The sequence below is a fragment of the Aegilops tauschii genome, chromosome 5 (assembly GCF_002575655.3).
Source record: "Aegilops tauschii subsp. strangulata cultivar AL8/78 chromosome 5, Aet v6.0, whole genome shotgun sequence".
Lineage (NCBI taxonomy): Eukaryota > Viridiplantae > Streptophyta > Magnoliopsida > Poales > Poaceae > Aegilops > Aegilops tauschii.
The window spans coordinates 341,358,955-341,378,442 of record NC_053039.3 but is presented as its reverse complement, the minus strand read 5'-3'; positions in this window follow the sequence as shown (position 1 = coordinate 341,378,442).

Here is a 19,488-nt window from a genome sequence, read left to right as displayed (position 1 = left end):
CAATGGCAAATTGTATAGGGGCAGTAGTTCGGCGAACAGATGGTGATAAAAGTGTAATATTGATGGTAGAGATATATTTTTGTAATCTGAATAAATAAAAACAGCAAGGTAGTAAATAGTAAACGGGCACAAAACGGTATTGCAATGCTTAAAAACAAGGCCTAGGGTCCGTACTTTCACTAGTGCAATCTCTCAACAGTGCTAACATAGTTGGATCATATGATTATCCCTCAAAGTACAATAAAGAATCACTCCCGAGTTCCTATTAGCGGAGAACAAAAGATAGGAAGTTTGTAGGGTATGAAACCACCTCAAAGCTATTCTTTCCGCTCGATCTATTCAAGAGTATAACGCAAAGCTATTTTTTCTGTTCGATCTATCCTAGAGTTCGTACTAGAATAACACCAAAGCATATTCATATTCATAATACTCAATCCACACAAAGAACTACAAGGGGACCCTGTTGAGGATATAGACTTTAGAGTCACCCGCCAGGAGGGGCCGGGTTACTCTAAGGGTCATTACCAGAACCCGGAGCCAAGCTTGAAGACGGTGGGCCAGAGATGGGCTTAAGACCCGGATATGGCTTAAGGCCCGTAGTTACAATCGTTATTATGGTAGAACTTGTAGTACAAGGCAAGTATGATTGAGAGTCCGAGCCGGACACTCTTATGAGCCGGCCGGGACTCTGAGGGCTGCTGGGCGTCAGCCTCCCTATATAAAGGGACGACCCGGCAGCAGTTTAGGAACAAGAACAATCTCATCAAGAGCCGGGCATAGCAGTTTAGCTCCCCGGTGATCGTAACCCTAATCAATACCACCTCAACTGGACGTAAGCTTTTACCTTCACCGTAAGGGGCCGAACCAGTATAAACCCTCGTGTTTCTTGTCCCACATTAACCCCTTCAAGCTTCCTAGTTGCGATGGCTCCACGACTAAGTCCTAGCTCGAGGACATCTGCCGTGACAATTCCACGACAGTTGGCGCCCACCGTGGGGCCAGCGCATGGTGGATTTGAGTTCTTGAAGGGCAGCTTCGAAGGTCTCAAGGGATACGTTGTGGGCCGGATGACCAAAAGTCGTCGCGGCAAGCTCTACATCGACGATGCAAACTGGGGCCCCGACGCCGGCTCAATTGAGTACGGGTACCGGGTCCCCTTCGGCGGAATTCATGTTTTCATTGGCAAGATTGGGGAACCAGGCCCTGAGCCGGGTCTCTGCACCGATCTCGTCGAGACGGCTCAGCTTGCGCGACCCGCCCGGGCCCGGCCTGCCTTAAGGCATGCTTTTGTGGGGTGTATCCATGGAGGACTCTCTGATCGATCTGGGTCTGGTGATGAGACGGCCGCCGGCTCTGACGGCGAGTCGGCCACCGATGAGTCAAACTCGTTGTACCAACTTCAGGATGGCAGGCTCATGGGTTGTTCCGATGGTGACAGCATTCCGGACCTATTTGAGCCGCCAAGTCAGGTTGGAGTTTTTATGGCTGGTGCGCAGCCTGTTCAGAACCCCGCTGCTGGAGCGGGAAACCCGGTGCCTTCTCCGGCTCAGGTGCTAATGGATCTCACGGACAAGATGACGGCCCTGTTAACCGCCACGGTTGACCCGGCGGATCAAGCTCGGTATGACGCGGACGTGGCACAGTTAAAATTGGACCTAGTGAAGGCTAAAGAGGATCTTGCAGTGGAAGGGATCAGGCTGGCTGCGGAGAGGGCGGCTCTCGATGCCCAAACTCAGCTGATCCAGGCGCAGTCCTTCCAACTCACGATGGATCAAAACGCGGCCAATGAGGTCCTGAGAAGGAGGCATCAAAAGGCCCAATCTCGACTCCCTCCGGTCTACGATCCACGCAACCTCTTCAACACGCCAGGCGCAGGGTCTAGTAACCCGCCAGGGGTCATAACGCCCGGGTCTGGACCCCTTATTCAGCCACGAGTGATGGGGCCTCCCCAGGTGCCCCCTGCCCCGCCTCAGCATGTGCCAATACCTCCGGGTCATTATAATAACCCGCTGGAGAACATGGTCGCTGCGGCAGCACGGCTGGCGGCTCTACCAGTTGATGGCGATTCCCCGACGGCTATTGAAACTCGCCGGGTCAGGGAACTCCTTCAGACAACACTGGCGCAGCAAGAGGCGTACTCCTACAGCCGGGACAGGATCCACTCAACCCCTCGTCCAGGCCAGAGCCCGAGTTACAGCCGGCACATGGTCTCAGCAACCGGCTCAAGTAACGTTCGACGCCATGACCCGCCCCCTGGCCATGGCCCGGCACATAATGGAGCCCTTTATGCAGCAGACCAAGCACGGAAAGAGGCGGAGCAAGTGCCTCAATTGACGGCTTACCAAGACCTACTCCTAACAGGTCTACAGGCTTCACGCCTTTCTTCATGGTTTATGGAGCAAAAGCAGTCCTCCCCAGTGACATCCGTCATGACTCACCTCGCGTGGCGGCTTATGTTGAGACAGGTAATGAACAGGCGCGCCAAGATGCTCTGGACTTATTGGACGAACAGCGTGATGTGGCAGCAGCCCGTTCAGTGATTTACCAACAAGACTTGCGCCGTTATCATAGCCGCCGGGTCAAATCCCGGGTCTTCCAGGAAGGCGACCTTGTGCTCCAGCTCATCCAGGATCAAACAGATGCACATAAGTTATCCCCACCTTGGGAAGGGCCCTTTGTGGTCAGCAAGAACTTGCACAACGGGCCCTATTACCTCATTGACATTCGGGAGCACAAAGATTCACGTAAGTCGGAGGAGGAGACCCGTCGGCCGTGGAACATAGCTCAGCTTCGGCCTTACTACACTTGAGCCACCGGCTCTCGTTGTGTACATATTTCTCTCAGCCATGTATATATTATGATAAAGCAATAAAGCAGGACCTCTGTCCTATTTTCTCCTCCAAATATGCACGTGTTGTTTTTATTACAAGATTACATGATGACTTAAAGGAGGATCCGGCTTATGATCGTATTCGTATCTAGCCGTAAGCAGTAAAGTCACTTGGGGGCTTCCAGTTCAAACATGGGTCGTATTCGAACCAAAGAGAACATAGCTGTCGATACCCATTTGATTGGCAAAGTGTCGAGCTCATTGGGAGGTTACCTTTGGTCACATTTGAATCATAGTTTAACCCCTCTGAGAACCGACATGGATCGTATTCGAATCAGCGTCGTTAAACAATTTCTTAAAATCACTTGGGGGCTTCCTGTTCAAACATGGGTCGTATTCGAACCAAAGAGAGCATAGCTGTCGGTGCCCTCTTGATTGGCATCGCCACACCCACTGAGGGCTATATGATCGTATCCGAATCTTAGCTTAAACCCCTTTGGGCCGGGTCTCTGGTCGTATTCGAACCGGAAGCCCCTAAGTTCTTCTGCTTTATCACAAGTTTACTCTGATTATGTCAAGATGTGTACGGCCGGGTCTCACTTTGCCGGCTTAACTTTGGTTTACAATGTTAGTTGAACACCATGGGTGTCATTAAGACAAGTAACTCAGAGTTAAGGTACCAACCTTGTTACCCGGGTTATCTAACCCGGAAGTATGCTACAGGCTGCTAAGTGTGTTATCACGGCTGTCTTCAGGATACTACTAAGGGCCAGTCTTTTTTGATTCATATTCCGGGTTATCTATCCAAAACACCTGGTTCTCAGGGTGGTAAGCCGCCTCGAAACTTGTGATTTGCCTTTCTGTGCAGGATACTTAAAGGCACCTCTTTGAGGTTGAGAAAAACAAAGGGATGATTATGACCCGGAGAAATACCAAAGAGACAACTTCAAAGACTTTCGCATTCAGTACGTGCACGATGGCACGGCAGAGATAAACTGTTGCACCTACTCTATTACAAAACTCATCAAGTTTATAAGGGGTGGAGCATTGTTTGGTAAACCGCCAGCCGAGTTATGATGCCCGCTGAGTGGAAGTCTCTGGCTCGTTCCTATCCTCTCCTCCGGCTGATCCCAAGACCTGGAAGGTTGATGACTTCCAGTCGATGCCACTGAGAGCCTCGAATTGGGCTTCCTCGTCAATTAACCCGGCCGGGTCAATCTCCGGGGCGAAGGTGTGCTGATGAGCCGGCGGGATCAGGTTGAGGGCTTCATAGCGAGGGGTTGGAATCCTCTGATTCTCCGCGTCATAACCCGGCTGGTACTTGGTTAGGTCTGTGTCGTTCCCGATGAGGGTGGCCACCGGGCGTACAGCCTTCACGCACGCCGCGAAGTCCTTCTGATCGAAAGCTGAACCGTCTTCCTTCAGGCTTGGATAGCCAAGGGCGATGTCCGCCGGGTCTAACTCCGGCAGGAATGCCTTGGCCCGGCTCAGCGCAGCGATCGCTCCGGCTCTCACAGAGGCCCGTCGTAGCTCTTGGATCCGCTGAGGCAGAACGGCGAGCCGGCGCAGGACTTCTGCCAGGTGAGTCGGCACCTCGTTGGATAGGGCCACCACAGCTAAGGCATGCTGTGACCCGGTGTAGAGCTGCTCCACCAGGGTATACACGGCCTTTAGCTTGGTGACCACGCTCTGGTTGAGGTTGGCACTTCTGGGACCTGTTTAACAAAATCAGGTAAGTCGGCGACAAGGATGAATCATAAGATATAAGCATTCTAACATTGATGAAACCCGGTGAGGCGACTTACCGAAGATGGCGGCCACCATTTGGGAAACCTGGCGCTTTAGGCCGGAGAGCTCGGCAGTCTTCTCAGAAAGAGCCTTCTCCGCCTGTTCCGCCCGGGTCACCAGTGCGGCCTTCTCTTCGGCCCAGGCTTTCCGCTCAGCATCAAATTCTGTCTTCAGCTTCTCTTGAGCGGCGATGCTGGATACAAACTTGGCGTTTGCCTTCCGGGTCTCCATCTCCTGTGTCTTCAGCCAGCTCTTGAGATCCGCAAGGTCCGCCTCTAGCTTCTTGCCAACAGCCTGCATAAATTTCCGGGTTATTAACAGTCATTATATAAGTCCCAAGCGTTTTCCAAGCAAAGACACTTGGCACTTGGGGGCTAATGCATATTGAACATATCTATCTACAAAACTACCGGCTCAATTGAGTAAGCCGGAACCTAAGTCTACAACATATTCAAGCATAAGTCGTCGACTTGGGGGCTAGCATGGCAAAGGTAACTATGCAGTAAGTAAGAAGATGGCAGAAGGTTACCTCAGATTTTTGCTGGATCTGGTTTACCATGGCGATCTCGGCGTCCCAGCTCTTGTGTACTTGGCTGATATAGCTGGAGACGAGCTCTCCAATGCTCAGGTTGGTGTAGCTGGAGAGGTCCAGATTCGCCCGGTGGGGCTGCAGCAACTCCCCCTTAGCGGAGCACTTGGCCAACACGGTCGGTCTCCCCGGCTCAACAAACTCCGTCCGGGTGATTACCACGTCCGGGTCGTCTGCTGGTGGAGCTGAGCCGGAGGCCTCCGGGTTAACCGAAGCTTCGGTCGTTGCCTTGGTAGTTGGGGCAGTGGCTTCAGGTGCCGTGTCCATTGGAGTGGTGGCTTCGGGGCCGGAGGCAGCTGGCGGTTCTTGGGCCGTCACCTCCGGTTCAGGCAAATCCGGCACTCCGGCTGATCTGGTCTTCTTTGCTCTTTTGGTGAGTTTTGCCTGGGCACTGAAAAGACAGAAGTGTTAAGCACACAAAGAGTGAGTACAGACAAAGATAATGTAAGATGGTTATCATTACCCGGGCGCGGTCTTGAAAGTCAGAAGACTCGACTGCATAGAGTCGCCCGAAGAAGGGGAGGTCTCCTGATAATTGGAGTCAGAAGAATTGAGTGGCTGACGGATAACACCCGCCAACGGATGAAAAGGGTACAAGTGAGAAAAAACCTCAGTTCGGCGCTTCCTTGTTGCGTCGGGTAACCCGGCGGAGAGATCGGTGTCCTTGTTGGTCCGGGTGTGACGCCGGCTTTCATGAACCTGTCGCTTCAAAATAAATTGAGGGTCTTGGTGAGCTAAAGGATGTGAAAAGCTTACTTTCTGGGTTACCCTTCGGACTTTCAGCTGTGGCAAGGGCTCCGAGTCGGAGGAAAGTGACATTACCTCTTCAACCACCGGGTTACTGGCGCCGGTGTCATCCTGTCAATGAGCAAGTGTTGATAAGGCGGACAACAACAAACAACAATTACAGCAAGAATTTAAAGGCTTAGGGGTTACCTCTGACTCGGAGCTGTCGCTTAATTGCATCAGCTCCGAAGCAGTAGGTCTGCTTCCTTTTTTGCGAGGGGCAGCTTTCTTGGCGGCTTTCTTCGCCTTCCTGGCCTTCTTGGCCGCCTCATGGTCATATTTGACCCGCCAGAACTTATCATCAGCCTGAAAAATACAATGATGAACTCTTAAAATGGTTCAGATGAAGTTTATATGCAGAAGAACATAAAAAGTTAAAGTCAGCGGCTTACCGCTGGGGCTGGATTGGTCTTGCAGAAGGGGGCTAACCCGGTCCTTCCGCAGTCTGCCAGGCTCTCGTTTAAAAGAGCCTTGGTCTCCTCCTCTGCAACGTCTTCTGGAAGATCATTGCGGCTGTGTCTCTGCGGGTCATCCTTTCGTCCTGTGTACTCGCACATTAAGCCGGGGCGGCGGCTCAATGGGATCACCCGCCATGAGATCCAGACCCGGACAAGGTCGATTCCGTTCAGACCGTTGCCCAGGAGAGCTTTGATCTTGTTGATAGTGGGGAGCAGAGGCTGGCGCTCCGCTTGAGTCAGCTTGTCCAACAGTGGGTGAGTCGGCTCCAAACGTGTTGGGCGAAAGCCGGGCAGCGGGCTTTCATCAGCCGGGGACGTATCTTGGCAGTAGAACCAAGTCATGTTCCAGTCCTTGGGGTGGCTCGGCGGCTCTGCGTAAGGGAAAAGACAGTCCCTACGCCGCTGGATGGAAATGCCACCTAACTCCAGACTTGGCCCGTTGGCGCACTCGTTCTGGCGGTTTAAGTAAAAAAGCTCTCTGAAGAGCAGCAGACTAGGTTCTTTTCCAAGGTAAACCTCGCAGAAGACTTGAAAATTGTAGATGTTGGATACGGAGTTGGGTCCTATATCTTGCGGCCGCAGGTCGAAGAAGTTGAGCACGTCCCTAAAAAACTTTGAGCCGGGCGGTGCGAAGCCCCGGCTCATATGATCCGCGAAAATCACTACTTCCCCGTCCTTTGGCTGTGGTCTCTCTTCTAATGGGTCAGGCGCACGGTAGGACATGACTTCCTTCTTAGGCAGATATCCGGACTTAACAAAGTTTGCTAGGGTCTCGTTGGTGACGTTGGACCTCATCCAGTTGCAAGTGATGGGAGCCTTGGGAGGCATGGTGAAAGTTGACGGTCTATGACAAAAAGGAAAAATGTCCGGGTTAATTATAAGCCGAAGATCTACAGTTCAACACTAATGTGGCGGCTTATGAAGGGGACTAATGATATATACTCAGGTACAGTGGGTTATTTAAGCCGCAGGGGCATTCAGAATAAATTGATTATCTACGGCCTTATCACAGCTAAGCCGGAGGATTCTACGAAGCGTGGTTTTCTTTAAGTCGGAAGATTCTACGGCGCGTGGTTTCTTTAAACCGGAATTGTAAGCCGCCAAGATTCAATGGTTGCAGTTTTTACTAAGTATGGTAAAACAGGTTTCACATATTGCAGTAACTTTTTTGGATCAAAATGGTCGGGTGAAATGAAAATTTTCTAGACCTGGAAACAGACGAGCAGATGTTCTTGAGCTCGAACGAAGCCTTTATGCAGTAGAAAGAGATCTACGGGCATTTGAAATGAGTCCTAAACAACCGCCGCACTTGTTCTATACAAGGCTAAAGATCAAATAAGGGCAGTAACTATGAGAACTACCGAAGCTTGCGGACAATGGCGAAGAACACGGACGAACTATTTGAACCCTACCGCAGATCTGTTCTAGCAGGGCAGAAGAGACTCACCGGAGCTGGAGAAGAGCGGAGATCACCGCCGTTTATCTGGTCCGAATCAGGGTGATGCAGCGGCCAAGGTTGACGAAGACCGAAGGCGAGACGACGGCGGCGGCAGTAGCAGAGCTCGGGCAGAGGAGCGATGGCACGAGGAAGAAGATGGAGAGGAAGCCCGTCGGGCCGGCCTATTTATAAGGCAGGTTCATAAGTGGGCGCGAGATTCAAGGAGACCACGGCGTGGTTATCTCCCCCCACGACGCCTCGATTTTCGGAATGACAGTAAAGCAAAGATCCGTTGCGGATCTGGTGGAGTAAAAAACGGGCTTAATGGAAGATGACGTCACGGCGGATTATCCGGAGTCCAGAGGATGACGTCACGCTGGGTTATGGCCTTCACATGAAAGGTAAGCCGGAGATTTTTTATGTCGGAAGAGTTGAAGATTGACATGAGCCGGCTCAAATCAATCTGGGGCCTAATGTTGAGGATATAGACCTTAGAGTCACCCGCCAGGAGGGGCCGGGTTACTCTAAGGGTCATTACCAGAACCCGGAGCCAAGCTTGAAGACGGTGGGCCAGAGATGGGCTTAAGACCCGGATATGGCTTAAGGCCCGTAGTTACAATCGTTATTATGGTAGAACTTGTAGTACAAGGCAAGTATGATTGAGAGTCCGAGCCGGACACTCTTATGAGCCGGCCGGGACTCTGAGGGCTGCTGGGCGTCAGCCTCCCTATATAAAGGGACGACCCGGCAGCGGTTTAGGAACAAGAACAATCTCATCAAGAGCCGGGCATAGCAGTTTAGCTCCCCGGTGATCGTAACCCTAATCAATACCACCTCAACTGGACGTAAGCTTTTACCTTCACCGTAAGGGGCCGAACCAGTATAAACCCTCGTGTTTCTTGTCCCACATTAACCCCTTCAAGCTTCCTAGTTGCGATGGCTCCACGACTAAGTCCTAGCTCGAGGACATCTACCGTGACAATTCCACAACAGACCCCAAAGTTTCTATCGGAGAAAAGATAATAAAAAGTGCATCAACCCCTATGCAAAGATTACCCCAATATCACCGGGGGAATCCGCAAGTTGAATGCCATAACATATATCAAGTGTATCAATAAGATACCCCAATGTCACCTCAAGTATTCATACCGCAAGACATACATTATGTGTTCTCATCTCTGAATATTCAATCCGACATGACAAAACTTCAAAGGGTAAAGATTCAATTCATCACAATAGGAGTATAGAGGGGAGAGACATCATATGATCTGACTATGCTAACAAATCCCATGATATAGATCACGAGAGAGAGAGAGAGGTTAAATACATAGCTACTGGTACAAACCCTCAGCCCCGAGGGTGTACTACTCCCTCCTCATCGTGGTGGCCGCCAGGATGATGAAGATGGCCACCGGAGATGATTACCCCCTCTGGCAGGGTGCCAGAACGGGTCTAGATTGGTTTTCGGTGGCTACGGAGCCCTGCGGCGGCGGAACTTATGATCTAGGTTAACCCCGAGGGGTTTTGGAATATTTCGGAATTTATAGTGCAAAGAGGGGTGCGGGAGGCCACTAAGGTGGGCACAACCCACCTGGGCGCGCCAGGGGGCCCTGGCGCGCCCTGGTGGGTTGTGAACCCCTCGGGGCACCCCCCCCCCAGGTGCAGCTCTAGCCCATTGGGTTCCTTCTAGTCAAAAAAATCTCTGAAAAGTTTCTTGGTGTTTGGACTCCGTTTGATATTGATTTCGTGTGATTAAAAAACAAGCAAAAAACAGCAACTCACACTGGGCACTGGATCAATAGGTTAGTCCCAAAACAATGATATAAAGTTGCTATAAAATGATTGTAAAACACCCAAGAATGATAAAATAACAGCATGAATACTTCATAAATTATATATACGTTGGAGACGTATCAGAAATCACATAACTTGGTGTTCTCTTGAGTCATGAAGACTACACAACAAGATTGCACTCAAAAACAGATCCGGCAAGAAAACGGCGAACGAAAAAGAGAGGCGAATAAAACGGCAATTTTTTGTGAAGTGGGGGAGAGGAAAACGAGAGGCAAATGGCAAATAATGTAAATTGTAAGGAGATGAGATTTGTGATTAGGAGAACCAAGCAACACAACGTAAACAGCCCCTGCACACAAATAACAAATCCTCGCAACCCGACGTGCTAAAGGGTGTCAATCCCTTCCGGGGTACGGCGCCTCAAGTAGGCAAACAGACGTGAGGTCAATTTGTAGTAAATTGATAGATCGAACGCCAAATAAAATAAATTGCAGCAAGGTATTTTGTATTTTTGGTTCAATAGATCTGAAAATAAATGCAAGGAAAAAGTAGATCGCAAAGGCAAATATATGAGAAAGAGACCCGGGGGCCGTAGGTTTCACTAGTGGCTTCTCTCGAGAAAAATAGCAAACGGTGGGTGAACAAATTACTGTTGGGATTGATAGAATTTCAAATACTCATGACGATATCCAGGCAATGATCATTATATAGGCATCACGTCCAAGATTAGTAGACCAACTCCTGCCTGCATCTACTACTATTACTCCACACATCGACCGCTATCCAGCATGCATCTAGTGTATTAAGTTCATGGATAAATGGAGTTATGCAATAAGAACGATGGCATGATGTAGACAAGATCTATCTATGTAGAGATAGACCCCATCATTTTATCCTTAGTAGCAACGATACATACGTGTCGGTTTGTCGGCGTCCTGGGAACGGGGGTCCCCAGACTTACCTGCCTGCGGCCCACAGCGTGGCTCCACCAGCCTCGCGAGTAAACACTCAAGACCCTTGCGAAGGGCCAAGCCTCGCGAGGCGGACGACACAAGACCTCCTCGGGAGCGGCCTCACCAGGCTGGCTCATGAGGGGCAGAGAGATCAAGGCAAGGGACACCTCGCGAGGTTCCTGTGATGCAAGCCATGACGACCGGAGCCAGGCGGGCGCCAGGCGGGCGCCAGCGGGCGCAGTGTCCTCGTTTCCTCTTTGGTGCTAAGGGGGCAAGCGCAGGCGAGGAGTCCTGAGGCATCAGGCAAAGGTTTCCATATCGGTGCAATGAGACCAAGACCAGCAGGACGGCAGGACGGAGGTCACCGTGTAGCCCAAGACGGCGTCACCACCAGAGCCTTTGGCAGGCGAAGACCACCTTTAGTCAGGATAACTTGTACTAGTTGTCTCCCTTCGAATTTGGCCGTTGTTGGCTCCCTTCCCGCTCAATATTTGGGGAGAGGACCAGGACCTCTATAAATAGGGCTAGCCACAACCATAGACGAATGATTGAGCTCTCCCTCAGCCACACAAGTTTACCAAGCACAAGAACACCTCTCCTTAGGAGGCTGTTCTTCCCCTTGTACTGTTCATCATCTGCCTGCGAGGCAATCCACCACACCACACTGGAGTAGGGTATTACACCGCAACGGTGGCCCGAACCAGTATAAATCTCGTGTCCCTTGTGTTGCGGGTTCGATGAGCTAGGCTTTGAGATCGCGGTGAGGCTGAGGGCGTGATTAGGTAGGGGGAGATCTTCGTGCGCACCCCAATGTTCAAACCTCAAGGGTTTTGCCGGAACCCGAAATATGACACGGTTCCCTTTCTGTCACTAGGATCAAGCACCGTAAGATCGAACCCACTACAAAGCACCTCTTCCCATTGCAAGATAAATAGATCAAGTTGGCCAAACAAAACCCAAATATCGGAGAAGAAATACGAGGCTATAAGAGATCATGCATAGAAGAGATCAAAGAAACTCAAATACTTTCATGGATATAAAAAGATAGATCTGATCATAAACTCAAAGTTCATCGATCCCAACAAACACACCGCAAAAGAGTTACATTATATGGATCTCCAAGAGACCATTGTATTGAGAATTCAGAGAGAGAGATGAAGCCATGTAGCTACTAACTACGGACCCGAAGGTCTACAAAGAACTACTCACGCATCATCGGAGAGGCACCAATGGAGGTGGTGAACCCCATCCGAGATGGTGTCTAGATTGGATCTGGTGGTTCTGGATTCTGCAGCGGCTGGATGAATATTTCTTCGATGTTCCTAGGGTTTCTGGAATATTGGGGTATTTATAGAGCAAAGAGGCGGTCCAGGGGGCACCCGAGGTGGGCATAACCCACCAGGGCGGGCCTGGGCCTCCTGGAGTGCCCTAGTGGGCTGTGCCCTCCTCGAGGCACCCCCAGGCGCAGCCAGGGCCCATTACGTTCCATCTGGTCCAAAAAAATCTCCGTAAAGTTTTGTTGCGTTTGGACTCCGTCTGATATTGATTTCCTGCTTTGTAACAAACATGCAGAAAACAGTAACTGGCACTTGGCACTATGTCAATAGGTTAGTACCAAAAAATGATATAAAATGATTATAAAACATCCAAGATTGATAATATAACAGCATGGAACAATAAAAAATTATAGATACGTTGGAGACGTATCAGGCAACATCTCTCAATTTTGGTGGAACTGCACAAAATGGTGATTGGAGTTTCAAAAATCTCCGTCAAATTCTGCTGGTAATCTCGTGCAACATTTTATTAGACTTTGCAAGATGAGCCATCACTGTCACCACAATGGCACTTTATTTTAGTGGAACTACACAAAAGGATAAGCAAATTATAGTTGCACCTTACATGAGCCGGACAACCAACCTTAATGTTGCTCAATTTTAGTGCAACTACTAAAGAAGAACCTGCCAGCTCACGAGAGCAAGTACTTCTTGCTAGCTGAATGATGCAATCTTTGCTTCATTTCAGGTGAACTTCAGGAAAATTCGCTTGAGTTGAATCATCGAGTGGAGTTGCAGGTTGACTTCAACTAGCGCCACTATTAATCATGCTCTTTCTTATCTATGCAAATAGGAATACTCAACTACAAATGTTGTGATGGTCAAGAGCATTCACCAAGTTCTTTGGTTGTATGACACGGCTAGCCAAGATGGATTTAATCCCGATATTCACTTTATCAAAAGGCTCTAATGGGTTGGTTCTGAATCTTGCAAGCTAGGAATCAATGAGATGTGTAGGCATCTTTGTTGTACTTATTATTTGAATGTTATTTATTGGTTCTGAATCTTGCAAGCTGGGAATAAATGAGATGTGTACGTATCTTTGTTGTACTTATTATTTGAATGTTATTTGTTGGTTCTGAATCTTGCAAGCTGGGGATCAATGAGATGTGTAGGCATCTTTGTTGTACTTATTATTTGAATCTTATTTGTTGGTTCTGAATCTCGCAAGCTGGGAATCAATGAGATGTGTAGGCATCTTTGTTGTACTTATTATTTGAATCTTATTTGTTGGTTCTGAATCTTGGAAGCTGGGAATCAATGAGATGTGTAGGCATCTTTGTTGTACTTATTATTTGAATCTTATTTGTTGGTTTTGAATCTTGCAAGCTGGGAATCAATGAGATGTGTAGGCATCTTTGTTGTACTTATTATTTGAATCTTATTTGCTGGTTCTGAATCTTGCAAGCTGGGAAACACGGCATGATAATGCACAGGACAGCAACCATAACAAACAGTTCAAACTTGGTAGTATTATTTGTGTGAAAGTGCGACAAATGTGCTGATCATGTGTGTCCTGAGAATAATAATTCTAATTGTTGTGCATGTTGGTCGATCCTATGGCACTGATAGAACAAGCCAATGCATTGCTTGTTTTAAGAATAAATTTTAATTAAAGCTAATTAAATTTAAGTAAAGTGACCACTAACACTTGTTATTACACTACCAATACAAACCCGCTCGTGAACCGACGTGTGGCCAGAATAGGTTTCTTAATGGAGGCGTTTGAATGCACCAAGGATGCATGTTCTGCCGAGCGTGCAACGGGCGAGGGAGGGGTAGTAACTGTTGTCGCCTGTACACACTCAGTTTACTGTTGAACCCAGTTCCCTAAGAGCTAAAAAATGAACTGCTGCCGCCACCTACCCACTCGTTCACTTGAAGAGACTCCCATGGTGATCCGAGAGGTGAGCCTGCTGGATATGGACTTCAGCAAGGAGTTCACCTTTGAGTTCGCCGTTCAATCCCATGGCTGCACCAAGTTGAATGTGATGTACACCAATGATTCGGACTCGGTGAAGCTCTGCCTCACCGAGTTCAAGCAGTACCTATTGTTGGGGAACGTAGTAATTTCAAAAAAATTCCTACGCACACGCAAGATCATGGTGATGCATAGCAACGAGAGGGAGACTGTTGTCCACGTACCCTCGTACACCGAAAGTGGAAGCGTTAGCACAACGCGGTTGATGTAGTCGTACGTCTTCACGATCCGACTGATCAAGTACCGAACGCACGGCACCTCCGAGTTCAGCACACGTTCAGCTCAATGACGTCCCTCGAACTCCGATCCAGCCGAGCTTTGAGGGAGAGTTCCGTCAGCACGACGGCGTGGTGACGATGATGATGTTCTACCGACGCAGGGCTTCGCCTAAGCACCGCTATGATATTATCGAGGTGGATTATGGTGGAGGGGGGCACCGCACACGGCTAAGAGATCAAGAGATCAATTGTTGTGTCTATGGGGTGTCCCCCCTCCTCCGAATATAAAGGGGGGGAGGAGGAGAGGGCCGGCCAAGGGGGTGGCGCGCCCTAGGAGGGAGAAACCTACTCCAAGTAGGTTTGCCCCTCCCTTTCCTAGTCCAAGAAGGAGGGGGAGGAAGGAGTGGGAGAGGGGAAAGGCAAGGGGGCGCCCCCCCTTCCTTGTCCCATTCGGACTCAAGGGGAGGGGCGCGCCTCTTGCCCTGGCCGGCCCCTCTCTCTCTCCACTAGGGCCCAACAAGGCCCATTAGTTCCCGGGGGGTTCCGGTAACCCCCGGTACTCCGATAAATGTCCGAAACCTTCCGGAACCTTTTGGTGTCCAAACATAGTCATCCAATATATCAATCTTTACGTCTCGACCATTTCGAGACTCCTCGTCATGTCCGTGATCACATCCGAGACTCCAAACAACCTTCGGTACATCAAAACACATAAACTCATAATATAACTGTCATCGAACTTTAAGCGTGCGGACCCTACGGGTTCGAGAACTATGTAGACATGACCGAGACACGTCTCCGGTCAATAACCAATAGCGGCACCTGGATGCTCATATTGGCTTCCACATATTCTATGAAGATCTTTATCGGTCAAACCGCATAACAACATACGTTGTTCCCTTTATCATCGGTATGTTACTTGCCCAAGATTCGATCGTCGGTATCTCAATACCTAGTTCAATCTTGTTACCGGCAAGTCTCTTTACTCGTTCCGTAATACATCATCCCGCAACTAACTCATTAGTTGCAATGCTTGCAAGGCTTATAGTGATGTGCATTACCGAGTGGGCCCAGAGATACCTCTCCGACAATCAGAGTGACAAATCCTAATCTCGAAGTACGCCAACCCAACAAGTACCTTTGGAGACACCTGTAGAGCACCTTTATAATCACCCAGTTACGTTGTGACGTTTGGTAGCACACAAAGTGTTCCTCTGGTAAACGGGAGTTGCATAATCTCATAGTCATAGGAACATGTATAAGTCATGAAGAAAGCAATAGCAACATACTAAACGATCGAGTGCTAAGCTAACGGAATGGGTCAAGTCAATCACATCATTCTCCTAATGATGTGATCTCGGTAATCAAATGACAACTCATGTTTATGGCTAGGAAACATAACCATCTTTGATCAATGAGCTAGTCAAGTAGAGGCATACTAGTGGCATTCTGTTTGTCTATGTATTCACACAAGTATTATGTTTCCGGTTAATACAATTCTAGCATGAATAATAAACATTTATCATGATATAAGGAAATAAATAATAACTTTATTATTGCCTCTAGGGCATATTTCCTTCAGTCTCCCACTTGCACTAGAGTCAATAATCTAGATTACACAGTAATGATTCTAACACCCATGGAGCCTTGGTGCTGATCATGTTTTGCTCGTGGAAGAGGCTTAGTCAACGGGTCTGCAACATTCAGATCCGTATGTATCTTGCAAATTTCTATGTCTCCCAGCTGGACTTGTTCCTGGATGGAGTTAAAGCATCTCTTGATGTGCTTGGTTATCTTGTGAAATATGGATTCCTTTGCCAAGGCAATTGCACCAGTATTGTCACAAAAGATTTTCATTGGACCCGATGCACTAGGTATGACACCTTGATCGGATATGAACTCCTTCATCCAGACTCCTTCATTTGCTGCTTCTGAAGCAGCTATGTACTCCGCTTCACACGTAGATCCCGCCATAATGCTTTGTTTAGAACTGCACCAACTGACAGCTCCACCGTTCAATATAAACACGTATCCGGTTTGCGATTTAGAATCGTCCGGATCAGTGTCAAAGCTTGCATCGACGTAACCATTTACGACTAGCTCTTTGTCACCTCCATAAACGAGAAACATATCCTTAGTCCTTTTCAGGTATTTCAGGATGTTCTTGACCGCTGTCCAGTGATCCACTCCTGGATTACTTTGGTACCTCCCTGCTAAACTTATAGCAAGGCACACATCAGGTCTGGTACACAGCATTGCATACATGATAGAGCCTATGGCTGAAGCATAGGGAACATCTTTCATTTTCTCTCTATCTTCTGCAGTGGTCGGGCATTGAGTCTGACTCAACTTCACACCTTGTAACACAGGCAAGAACCCTTTCTTTGCTTGATCCATTTTGAACTTCTTCAAAACTTTGTCAAGGTATGTGCTTTGTGAAAGTCCAATTAAGCGTCTTGATCTATCTCTATAGATCTTGATGCCCAATATATAAGCAGCTTCACCGAGGTCTTTCATAGAAAAACTCTTATTCAAGTATCCCTTTATGCTATCCAGAAATTCTATATCATTTCCAATCAGCAATATGTCATCCACATATAATATCAGAAATGCTACAGAGCTCCCACTCACTTTCTTGTAAATACAGGCTTCTCCAAAAGTCTGTATAAAACCATATGCTTCGATCACACTATCAAAGCGTTTATTCCAACTCCGAGAGGCTTGCACCAGTCCATAAATGGATCGCTGGAGCTTGCACACTTTGTTAGCTCCCTTTGGATCGACAAAACCTTCCGGTTGCATCATATACAACTCTTCTTCCAGAAATCCATTCTGGAATGCAGTTTTGACATCCATTTGCCAAATTTCATAATCATAAAATGCGGCAATTGCTAACATGATTCGGACAGACTTAAGCATCACTACGGGTGAGAAAGTCTCAGAGTAGTCAACCCCTTGAACTTGTCGAAAACCTTTTGCAACAAGTTGAGTTTTGTAGACAGTAACATTACCGTCAGCATTAGTCTTCTTCTTGAAGATCCATTTATTCTCAATGGCCTGACGATCATCGGGCAAGTCAACCAAAGTCCACACTTTGTTCTCATACATGGATCCCATCTCAGATTTCATGGCCTCAAGCCATTTTGCGGAATCTGGGCTCACCATCGCTTCTTCATAGTTCGTAGGTTCGTCATGGTCTAGTAACATAACTTCCAGAACAGGATTACCGTACCACTCTGGTGCGGATCTTATTCTGTTTTACCTACGAGGTTCAGTAACAACATGATCTGAAATTTCATGATCGTTATCATCAACTTCCTCACTAATTGGTGTAGGTGTCACAGGAACCGGTTTCCGTGATGAACTACTTTCCTATAACGGAGCAGGTACAGTTACCTCATCAAGTTCTACTTTCCTCCCACTCACTTCTTTCGAGAGAAACTCTTTCTCTAGAAAGATTCCAAATTTAGCAACAAAAGTCTTGCCTTCGTATCTGTGATAGAAGGTGTACCCAACAGTCTCTTTTGGGTATCCCATGAAAACACATATCTCCGATTTGGGTTCGAGCTTATCAGGTTGAAGCTTTTTCACATAAGCATCGCAGCCCCAAACTTTAAGAAACGACAACTTTGGTTTCTTGCTAAACCATAGTTCATAAGGCGTCTTCTCAACGGATTTAGATGGTGCCCTATTTAACGTGAATGCAGGTGTCTCTAGAGCATAACCCCAAAACGATAGTGGTAAATCAGTAAGAGACATCATAGATCGCACCATATCTAGTAAAGTACGATTACGACGTTCGGACACACCATTACGCTGTGGTGTTCCGGGTGGCGTGAGTTGCGAAACTATTCCGCATTGTTTCAAATGAAGACCAAACTCGTAACTCAAATATTCTCCTCCATGATCAGATCGTAGAAACTTTATTTTCTTGTTACGATGATTTTCAACTTCACTCTGAAATTCTTTGAACTTTTTAAATGTTTCAGACTTATGTTTCATTAAGTAGATATACCCATATCTGCTTAAATCATCTGTGAAAGTGAGAAAATAACGATACCCGCCGCGAGCCTCAACATTCATCGGACCACATACATCTGTATGTATGATTTCCAATAAATCTGTTGCTCGCTCCATAGTTCCGGAGAACGGCGTTTTAGTCATCTTGCCCATGAGGCATGGTTCGCAAGTACCAAGTGATTCATAATCAAGTGGTTCTAAAAGTTCATCAGTATGGAGTTTCTTCATGCGCTTTACACCAATATGACCTAAACGGCAGTGCCACAAATAAGTTGCACTATCATTATCAACTCTGCATCTTTTGGTTTCAATATTATGAATATGTGTATCACTACTATCGAGATTCAACAAAAATAGACCACTCTTCAAGGGTGCATGACCATAAAAGATATTACTCATATAAATAGAAAAACCATTATTCTCTGATTTAAATGAATAATCGTCTCGCATCAAACAAGATCCAGATATAATGTTCATGCTAAACGCTGGCACCAAATAACAGTTATTCAGGTCTAAAACTAATCCCGAAGGTGGATGTAGAGGTAGCGTGCCGACTGCGATCACATCGACTTTGGAACCATTTCCCACGCGCATCGTCACCTCGTCCTTAGCCAATCTCCGCTTAATCCGTAGTCCCTGTTTCGAGTTGCAAATATTAGCAACAGAACCAGTATCAAATACCCAGGTGCTACTGCGAGCATTAGTAAGGTACACATCAATAACATGTATATCACATATACCTTTGTTCACCTTGCCATCCTTCTTATCCGCCAAATACTTGGGGCAGTTCCGCTTCCAGTGACCAGTCTGCTTGCGGTAGAAGCACTCAGTCTTAGGCTTAGGTCCATACTTGGGTTTCTTCTCCTGAGCAGCAACTTGCTTGCTGTTCTTCTTGAAGTTCCCCTTCTTCTTCCCTTTATCCTTTTTCTTGAAACTGGTGGTCTTATTGACCATCAACACTTGATGCCCCTTCTTGATTTCTACCTCCGCAGCCTTTAGCATTGCGAAGAGCTCGGGAATCGTCTTATCCATCCCTTGCATGTTATAGTTCATCACGAAGCTCTTGTAGCTTGGTGGCAATGATTGAAGAATTCTGTCAATGACGCTATCATCCGGAAGATTAACTCCCAGTTGAATCAAGTGATTGTTATACCCAGACATTCTGAGTATATGCTCACTGACAGAACTATTCTCCACCATGTTGCAGCTGTAGAACTTATTGGAGACTTCATATCTCTCAATTCGGGCATTTGCTTGAAATATTAACTTCAACTCTTGGAACATCTCATATGCTCC